We start from the raw sequence: 10,752 nt of genomic DNA, 5'->3' as shown, positions 1-10,752 counted from the left end.
GGCCTAGGCGACCGCCTAGGTTGCCTAAAGGGAAGCGCCGGCCCTGTAAATAACAAATAAGTAACAAATCCTGTCAAACAAACCTAATAGCTTTCTTTGGCAGGGTAACAAGCCTCATGGACAGGAGGGAAACAGTAGATGTGGAATATCTTGACTTTAGTAAGGCTTTTGATACTGTCTCGCATGACCTTCTCATAAACAAGCTAAGGAAATACAACCTAGATGGAGCTACTATAAAGTGGGTGCATAAGGGGCTCGAAAACAGTTCCCAGAGAATAGTTATCAATGGTTCACAATCAAGCTGGAAGGGCACATCAAGTGGTGTCCCGCAGGATCAGTTCTGGGTCCGGTTTTGTTCGATATCTTTGTCAGTTATGTAGATAATGGCATAGAAAGTACACTTATAAACAGGGCCGGCTCCTGATTTTTTGCTGCCCTCAATCGCGCCGCTTCATTCTTTGGCAGCAATTGGGCGACAGATCCTTCGATCCCTCTCTTGCTCTTCGGTGGCACTTCAGTGGCAGCTCAAAGAGGAAGAGAGGCACTGAGGAACTCGTCGCTGAATTGCCGCAGAAGATCCGGATGTGCCACCTCTTTCCATTGGCCACTCCAAGCACTTGCTTTCTTTGCTGGAGCCTGGAGCTGGCTCTGCTTATAAAGTTTGTGGATGATACCAAGCTGGGAGGTGTTGCGAGTGCTTTGAAAAATGGTCTGAATCAAGCATGAGAATTCTTTTAGAGTTCTGGAAGACAAACTTGTTGGTGGGATCAATTATTCCTATATCAATAATATCAAAATCTTCTCTTCTAAAGTATGTATTCTACTTAAAAGTAAAAGGAGAAGGGGCAGGAAAGGAAGAGGGCTGAGAGCACATCCACCATGTCTAAAAGTCCCATAATAAAATTATATGAAATATACTTTTTCATTTTTTTAAACTAAGCAGCCTGGGAAAAAATGACTCCCTAAAAGCATACACCTGGCAGAAAAAGAGCCAAGAATACAAACTTTGATCTCAGTCCCCAGCTATCAGCAATAGGTCACACTCCCTTCCCTCCCTTCAGTTTGCCTTATTCATGCTTCAGCATTCTCCATTTCTTGAATTTCCTGTAATGTGCTTTAACCACATTATTATAAGATTTCCTATTTTTACATTAAGCCATGCTCCAGACAGTAACCCTGTGTCTTTTCCTGATGTTAACTCTGACAGTGTATCATAGCTAAGATGTATCATAAGATAGACTTATGGAACTGAGCAGGAGGTGTCTCATTTTCTGGTGAGACAAGGAAGAACATTTCCTGAAACTCTCTAATAAGGTTCTATTTGCCCAAAACTTTTCCAAAATGAGATCAATTACTCAGTGGTCACCTTGTGAAGTACAAAATTGTCCAACTAACTGAATTTGTGAGGTGTGTGTTTGTCTGCAGGCCAGCCCAAGTAGCTTTACAAATTACTTTGAATTCTTTTCCCACCTTCCATCCAATTAAAATCCTGATTTCAGAAAGATAACTACAGACTGCTGAGTGCAGAGAAAGATCTGCCATATCTCCTTGAATTCTCCCCTTTTTATATTTTTAAACCCCTTGTTCAGTTGTTAAAAACATCCCGCACAAGTTAATTGCATTTCTGTCTTCTAAACCACATAAGTACTTTTGCCAAAAGGTTTGGCATTTCCACACTGTTTATTATCTGCCCTGTTGGGACACCACCCGAGAGAAGGCTCTCTTCTCAATCAAGATAATTGACTCTCCTTAAATTTCCCTAATAATGTCTGATTGGCTGGGAAAAGAGACACAACCTCTTTTGGAATGCATAAATAGAAAGCAATGTATTTTAGATCCTTCACTTGAAACCACAACTCTGGTGATGCAGATGAAGATGCTCATAGTCAGTACAATCATTGTTGCTACCTTGATTTCATCTGGTAAGTCAAAATCATTTTCTAATGCTGCTGATTTTAAATTGACAATTTTTTGCTGGAAAAAAACACTCTTAAGGAAGTAGGAGCAGATCCGGTCTTAACTGCCACTTGTACTTTTGAAAATCACCATCTTAATTTTGTATAAATACTTTAATAGCAAAATTCATAATAGTTACTGATCAAGATGACAGTGAAATAAAGTATTAATCATTCTCTGTCACAAAAGAGAGACTATAGACAGGTAACAGTATATTAACTCCATCAGCAATTTGGGGTTCCTCTGCAAAGCCTCTAAATGGTTTTAAATAATGACAAAGATCAAAAAGTTTAGACCATTTTAGACCTGGTCCATGCTGGGGGGAGGGGTCGATGTAAGATACGCAACTTCAGATATGGGAATAGCGTAGCTGAAGTTGACATATTTTATTTCAACTTACCTCCAGTCCTCGTGGCGCGGGATCGACTGCCATGGCTCCCCTGTCGACTCCGCTTCTGCCTCTTGCCCTGATGGAGTACCAGAGTCGACGGAAGCGTGTTCAGGGATCGATATATCACGTCTAGATAAATCCATCGCTACTCGATAGATCGATCTCTATCTGAAATCCTGTAATAAAAGGTCCAGAACCATGGAGAAGGAAACATTCTCTCTTCTTAAGTGCTGTCATTCAATGCAAGTATGTTGGATGTAATTACATTTATGTATTTTTCAGATACTACTAACTAAAGGGCCTTTCCTCCAAGTGATCGAGTCCTAAGGAAGGAAACAGGTTTGAGTGGAGTACACACTTTTTACCCCAACATTTGCTCTATGTTCATTGTGAAGGCCTTTGCAGAACCAACAGTAGCTCAGACATATTTCTCACATCCATTCTTTACTAGTGATTCAGTGCGTGTATCCACTTCTGTATAGCCGTTGGATATACCGTAATTGCTTATGCAGGATGCCACCATAACACTCATTTAACCATAAATTCCTTTACTAAATCTAAAGGCCAAATTGTATTTGTGAAATTGCTCCAAACATGTTTAAAAGCTTAAGCAATAAGCAGCTACATCCACACAATAATACACATCCATAAGTATTTGATCAGAATACTCATGAAAGGATCAGTCTCGGGATAACTCTTGCATCCTGGCTTGCTCCAGTATGATTGGATAGGATCTGATAAATACCCTTAGCAAGTCTGATTCTTTTATACAGTGCAGCAAACAAGTGATGTCATGTTGCTGCTACTATCCTAGCTACAAAGCACATTTTGGACTGTTTGGGGTCATTATTGACCCCACACTCCCCCTTCATTGTTACAGCCATCCCAGATAACTGGGGCCTTTGCCAAGGACTTTTCCTCTTCTGTTATCAGGTCCAATTTTTCCAATTAAGTCACTTTTCAAGCCCCCTATTTCCAATCAAGCATAACATTTTTCAAGGCCTTCTTCCTATGCCTGCTAACTGCAAGCTATATATTTTCTTTAACCAAGCTAATTTAACCCCTTATGTACCTATATAATCCTACAGTACCTATACTTACAGTATCTGTGTATATAATCACTTTATTAGGAAATAATAAATGCTCTTGGGAGTTCAATTGGATTCTTTGAATAACTGCAGAGGATTTAAAAATATGATTAAAGTGTGAAACCATAGAACTACTCTCTCCTAGGTGTAGATAAAGGCATGTTATTCTTCTCCATACATCAGCTATATGATTTCTAGGTGTACTCATCATGGACAAGACATGTATGATTCATTTGTTGTGAGTATCAGATATTGTAACCTTTTTCTTCTTCTGCAAATAGTAATAACATGACTGAAGAGGCATCATTTCATTCAGCACAATAATAGTCTATAGGTTTGTTTCTATATTAAATTGTGAAGGGACAGATTCCGCTACCTATACTCACATTGAAAAATATATTATTCCACAAAGAGTCCATAAAAATAAATGGAGTATATCTGAATAAAGTATTGTTATGAGCTGGATGGAACCTTGTTTAACATAAAACTGCCACCTAGAATAAAAGGACTGTGGGAAACCGCTAGGGAGCTTTTGCCTGAGTACTGTTTTGGACTGGTGTGCAGTATGGGGCAAAACTGGGAATATGAAAGAGAGAGTGCGTGCCTAAAGAACTAGGGGTCACCAAATGAAATTAACAGGCAGCAGGTTTAAAACAAACAAAGGAACTCCTTGCCAGTGGATGTTGTGAAAGCCAAGACTATAACAGGGTTCAAAAAAGAACTAGGTACATTCATGGAGGCTAGGTCCATCAATGGGTATTAGCCAAGATGGGCAGGGATGGTGTTCATAGCCTGTTTGCCAGAAGCTGGGAATGGGTGACAGGGATAAATCACTTGATGATTGCCTGTTTTGTTCATTCCCTCTGGGGTACCTGGCATTGGTCACTGTTGGAAGACAGGATACTGGGCTAGATGGACCTTTGGTCTGACCCAGAATGACTATTCTAATGTCCATACGTAAAGAAGTATCTGAAAGTGCAGTGCCTGACCCTCGTAAAAAAATGGAGAAAGGCTTCTTGGGTCAGGGAGCTGGCTGAAAAGGGTGTTCCTGCTTTTCAATTCCTTCTGCGTTCAGAGACACAGGACTTTATACATTATTTGTAAAGAAACAAAACTGCATCAGAGAAGATACCAGATCCTACCCATTTCTACTTCCAGCTGGAACATTCCCCAAGCCCCGAAACTTGGACTAGTTGCTTGGGTGAAAAGGGGTAACACTGATGCTAGGAGCGGAATCTAGCTTCCAAGGAGAGAGATTGTGAACTGATATTCTTATTGAACCAAGACGGAACAAATAATGGAGGCACCAGCAGAATTATATTGACCTTCTTTGGTGTGGTCAGTAGGTTCCTTCCCCAATCTGCACAAACACTACATATAGATTCCAAACTCAGCTCCTTGCTGGGGTCTGCCTTTCTTAAAAAAAAAGAACAGTAAGGAGCAGCTCAAACCGTCTTTCTCCGATTCCTCCCTCAGGACTGCTTTCCCTAGACAGAGCTACGCCCACATCTCTTCTCTCTAGCTGGGATAACAAGTCATTGCCCTAAGGGAGTCAGAAGACCCACGTAACCCTTTACAAGCAGGGTAATAGGACAGTATGTTTCAGGCCAATGACAGCCTTTTACAAGGATCTCCAAGGACTAAGCCGTATTGCAAGTACTGTGATGACATAGTTACTTATTGACCAATCTCCAGCCTCAGATTTGCCCAGCAGCTACTTCAGTGGATGCCACACATGTGTCTAAAGGCAGAATTTATTCCTCATACAGGAAAGAGACTCCATAATGATATTTATTTCTTCACATTATTAGTTCTTATTCTACACATTCACTCCTGTCTTCATTTCACCTATTTTGTTCTTTTATCTGAACTAAAAATGAGTACTAGAGCTGGGAAAAAAACAAACTGGGAACACAATTTTTATTTTTTTTTTGGTCCCAAAATTCAGACTTCGGTTGACTGAAACATTTCAGGAACATATGATGAATTCTCAGAGTTGTTTTGGTTAAAAAAAAAAAAAGTTCCATTTTGACATTTTCAGAACTAAATTTTTGAGTCAAAATTATTTTGTTTGGAAATGTACTTCAATTTTATTTAAAAATAAAAAATTAAAAAGTTCAAAAAAAATTTAATGTCCAGGAAACCAAAACGAACAAACAAAAAGTTATTCTCACAGCTTTAATCAGCACATTCCCATACATGTTTCATAACAAGATTTGTGCAACCTGGAGCTCCGCACCTCTTCCCTAGAGGCTTACTGAGAAGATCAAGTTCTATTTGTATGTAACCCTTCCAAAATGTTGCGGCACATCTCCAGTAATTGAGCCCAATTTTCAATACAACCTTAACTGCTAGTAAAGCTAATGAGAGACACCCTCAAAATTTGTATACCTGATTTCTAGGTCAATGTTTTGAACTTAATTAGGGTTAACCCCACACACTCAAATCTCCATCAGAATTTGCAATTAAAAAAAAAAAAACAGGACAACACCATTCCCATGATGCACAAATAGCATACAGTGGCAGCTATCCTGAAGAAGCCTGCTAAGAAGTATAGCTGCTGAACTATGGTCAGCCTGTCTAAGAAGGCAATGCAGCTAGATTGGCATACATGACTATTGGCATCTCCCTGGTCACTGACAAAGGCCCTTGCAAGACTCAGAGCCTAAATATTTTCATTTGAATGGCCTCAGCAATCAATAGAAATCCTCTACAAGAGAATGTTCAGGAGTAAGATAGCAACAAAAGTTATAACTGATTATGGATATTCTCATTCTCTCTTTCTGAAGATAATAAGCATGGATCAAATATCAGCTCCTTGTTTTTGCAGTTAAAAGCAATAAATAAACTGGACTCTCTCTAACACCTGGTATGCACACAGGTTTTGTACTGGTATAACTATGTCAGTTAGGGTATGTCTACACTACGGGATTATTTCGATTTTACATAAACCAGTTTTTAAAACAGATTGTATAAAGTCTAGTGCACGCGGCCACACTAAGTGCATTAATTCGGCAGTGTGCGTCCATGTACCGAGGCTAGCGTCGATTTCCAGAGCATTGCACTGTGGGTAGCTATTCCGTAGCTATCCCATAGTTCCCGCAGTCTCCCCTGCCCATTGGAATTCTGGGTTGAGATCCCATTGCATGATGGTGCAAAAACAGTGTCGCGGTAAATATCGTCACTCAATCCTTCCTCTGTGAAAGCAATGTCAGACAATCATTTCGCGCCTTTTTTCCCTGGATTGCCCTGGCAGACGCCATAGCATGGCAACCATGGAGCCTGTTTTGCCTTTTGTCACTGTCACCGTATGTGTACTGGATGCTGCTGACAGAGGTGGTACTGCAGTGCTACACAGCACATACCATCCCTATTGCACCATCTGCCATTGGTTACAAGTCATTTTGCACCGTTTGCAATTGGAAATTGGCGATGACAGTTATCAATCATTTTGTATCGTTTGCAATTGGAAATTGGCGATGATGGTTATCAGTCATTTTGTACCATCTGCTGCTGTCATGGGTGCTCCTGGCTGGCCTAGCTGAGGTCGGCCCGGGACGCATGGACAAAAATGGGAGTGACTCCCCAGCTCATTCCCTTCTTTATGTTTTGTCTAAAAATAGAGTTAGTCTTGCCTAGAATATGGGGAAAGTCTACTAGAGAGCCAGAGAGCACAGTCGCTCTGGGTCAGAGTCCCAGAGATCCTGCAGAAATGATGAGCTGCATGCCATTCTAGAGGGTGCCCCTGCAACAACCCCACCCATTGCTTCCCTCCTCCTGCAACCCTCCTGGGCCACCATTGCAGTGTCCCCGTTTGTGTGATGAAGTAATAAAGAATGCAGGAATAAGAAACACTGACTTTTTAGCGAGATAAAATGAGGGGGAGGCAGCCTCCAGCTGCTATGATAGTCCAGGCAGGACATAAAAGGGTGAGGGGGAGAGGAGTGCAGCCTCTCGCTGCTTTGATAGTCCAGAGAGTACAGAATCTTTTCTTTAGACACAAAGCGGGGGGAAGGGGCGGCTGATGGAGCTCAGGCTCCAGCTGCTATAATGAGGATGGTTACCAAGCATTTTGTACCGTCTGCCAGGAATGACAGGGAGTCATTCCCATTTTTACCCAGGCACCCCCGGTCGACCTCACCAATGCCAGCAGACAGCAGCTGTGCGGCGAAGAATTGATAGTACAGTTTATTTTCATTTAGGGGTGTGTACTCCATCTTGCCAGCAGGAAGAAATGAGAGGAGGATACTGCTGGTTCAGCGCCCACAGCCACCGCGGTCTCCAGCTCAGGTGCAGTAGACATATGGGTTGTGACATTTTGTGTGACAACTACAGCATGTAAAACGTTTTTTTTCCCTTTCTTTCAAGCGGGTCCAGGGAGGGGCGTTATTATTTAGAGAATAATACCCTCTGAACCACCTCCGCGACCAATTTTGACCCTACGCCGCATTGGGAGTCTCTATGCCAGAATGATATGCACATATACTTTTTCGGGGACGTGGGATCAGCTGCGATTTCCTCAGTTCCCCCTCTCTTCCCTCCCATGTCGCATCCATTTGATCTTTTGGCTTTCTGCTTTACGTGGTCTTCTCGCAGCACACGCACTGTGCTGTGGACTCTGTCTATCATAGCCTGGAGATTTTTTCAAATGCTTTGTCATTTCGTCTTCTGTAACGGAGCAATGATAGAACAGATTTGTCTCCCCATATAGCGATCAGATCCAGTATCTGCCATATGGTCCATGCTGGAGCTCTTTTTGGATGTGGGACTACATCGCCACCCCTGCTGATCAGAGCTCCACACTGGGCAAACCGGAAATGAAATTCAAAAGTTCGCGGGGCTTTTCCTGTCTACCTGGCCAGTGCATCTGAGTTCAGATTGCTTTCCAGAGCGTTCACAATGGCGCACTATGGGATACCGCCCGGAGGCCAACACCATCGATTTGTGGCCACACTTACCCTAATCCAACAAGACAATACCGATTTCAGCGCTACTCCCCTCGTCAGGGAGGAGTACAGAACTTGGTTTAAAGTGCCCTTTATATCGATATAAAGGGCCACGCTGTGTGGATGGGTGCAGAATTAAATCGGTTTAACACTGCTAAATTCGGTTTAAACGCATAGTGTAGACCAGGCTTTAGGAATGAGATTTTTTTTTTTACTGAAATAAGTTACACCAGTACAACCTCTAGTGTGGAAGCAGTTATACCAGTATAAAGGTGCCCTAAACAAATATTGCTTATTCCCCTTCCTCTACACGAATGCCTATAAGTTTCTTTAGAGTCCAATAGAATTACATCCGTACTAGAGGGATTATACTAATTTAATTACACTGGTTACATTTTGCGAGTTGGTAGGCCCTGACACTTTGCTTTTTTGTCTTCCCACCACTTTCTTGTTGACGGAGACCTATGTTCCCTTCACCCTGTAACAAGTTTATTCTACTGAATATGAGTATATAAAAACACCTTCCCCACACATTCTGTATAAACAACATGGAAGTACAAAGCGTGGGCTCCATTGCACAGCTTTTCAGCTCGCCCTTTCCTGCCACTTGGTTTGTTTCTATGTTGTCTGGTAAATGGCAAGCTCACTAGGATAGGGAACCTGCCTTCTTACCCAGCTGTAAAGTACTTAGCCTGCTGCTAATGCAAGACAAGCAGTAGGCAAGATGCTTCGCCCTTTGCACTGCTCTGGAGGCACGAAGGACACCGAATCCTAGTTTAAATCAGCCAGTTAGGAAAACCCCTTGGATAGAAATAGCTAAGGGGGCACACTCAGCTGCATGCCACCCCTTCCTGCCCACCACTCCTCTAAGCATAAAAGAGGATCTGGAGGGTTGAAACAGCCTCTGGTGAGAGAAGGGGGCACAAAAAGTCAGTTTCATGCTCCCCACCAGCTACGCCAAGCAGGTCAGTCCCACCAAGTTTGATCCTAACGAACTAAAGAACCCCCAAAGGGAGCAGCTGAAATCAATATTTGTGTCAGAATGGGGCCTGGCCTTCTGATTATCCTCCCCAGAGAAATTGAGGTTACAATCAGGGCTGAAAGTAACTGAGGACACTTACTGGTATGGGGTGGGGTGGCTCCAGGCCCCGGAAGGGGCAGGGCGTTGGGTGGAAGGGGTGGGGCCGCGGTCTCAGCATCCCCCAGCCAGCCCTGTCCCGCATTGCCCGGGACTCCTGTGTTGATTTAAAGAGTCCGGAGTCCCGGGCTCTTTTAAATTGCTGGCCCCATGGCAGCTGCTCCCTTTCCCCCCACACCCATAGGCGGCTGGGATTAAAGCACTGCAGGGTCCTTTGCTGTGGCAGGGCTTTAACATTGCTGCCCCCACTCTGCCCCTCCAGCGGAAGGGGTGCAGAAACATTAAAGAGCTGCCACAGCAAAGGACCATCCTTAAAGCACTGCCGCGGCAGCACTTTAATGTCCCTGCCCCTTTTGCCTCCCCTGACGGCCGCTCTGCCAGTACAGGCCCTACCAGCAGGGTCGTCAATGGGGGTGGGGGGAAGGAGCAGTGAAGGATGGTCCTCTGCCTTAGCAGCTCTTTGAGGATCCTTAAAGTGTTGCCACGGCAAAAGATCGTCCTTGTTGCTACCCCTTCCTGCCCCCCGTCGGCGGCCCTGGGGAGGCAAAGGGCAGGGACATTAATGTGGGCTGGGTTCTTACAGGTATGGAGTACTGGCCTGTACCAGCTCACTTTCACCCCGCTTACAATAAAGTCAAATACTTTGCAGTTCCAGAGTATATTACAGCTTCAACGTGACTTGTGACTAATCGTATTGGCGGTAAACTGAACAACTAACGCAGCCTGCTGGTTCCTAATGAAACTACAATACAAGTAATTGGTGGTACAATTATGCAGACTTTTTGGACACCGCTTATTTAGTCCTCTAGTCTATTGGCATTACAGTTCATCTCCGCTCACCTCTGTCTTAGCATTATTGGAACGGTTGCAAGCTGCAAACCCCCAGCTCCGCAGGTCTGCTGCCTTGAGAGTCGGGGCTAGGAAAGCTGGAAAAGCAGAAACAATATTTATATGTGATCCCATGCAGCCCTCAGGCAGCCTCTCAACTTGCAGCTACACAGGAATATACTTTTGTTTTCTGACTGTCTCCGTGAGCTAAGCTGATATCTGAATAGATTGCCTGATGGAAAACCAACATCCCCATAACCACCTATGACCTCATATTCAGAGTGAAATAATGCCTTCAAATCCTTGAGTGTCATCCTTCAATCTGAACTGAAGGTGGAGGGCAGTCTCTGATCTTAGCCCCAGTTGCTACACACTATTTGTATTGCAGTAGCAGCTGGGTTCCCT

Source organism: Chelonoidis abingdonii, chromosome 7 (genome assembly GCF_003597395.2).
Source record: "Chelonoidis abingdonii isolate Lonesome George chromosome 7, CheloAbing_2.0, whole genome shotgun sequence".
Taxonomy (NCBI): domain Eukaryota; kingdom Metazoa; phylum Chordata; order Testudines; family Testudinidae; genus Chelonoidis; species Chelonoidis abingdonii.
This window is presented reverse-complemented; position numbering follows the sequence as displayed.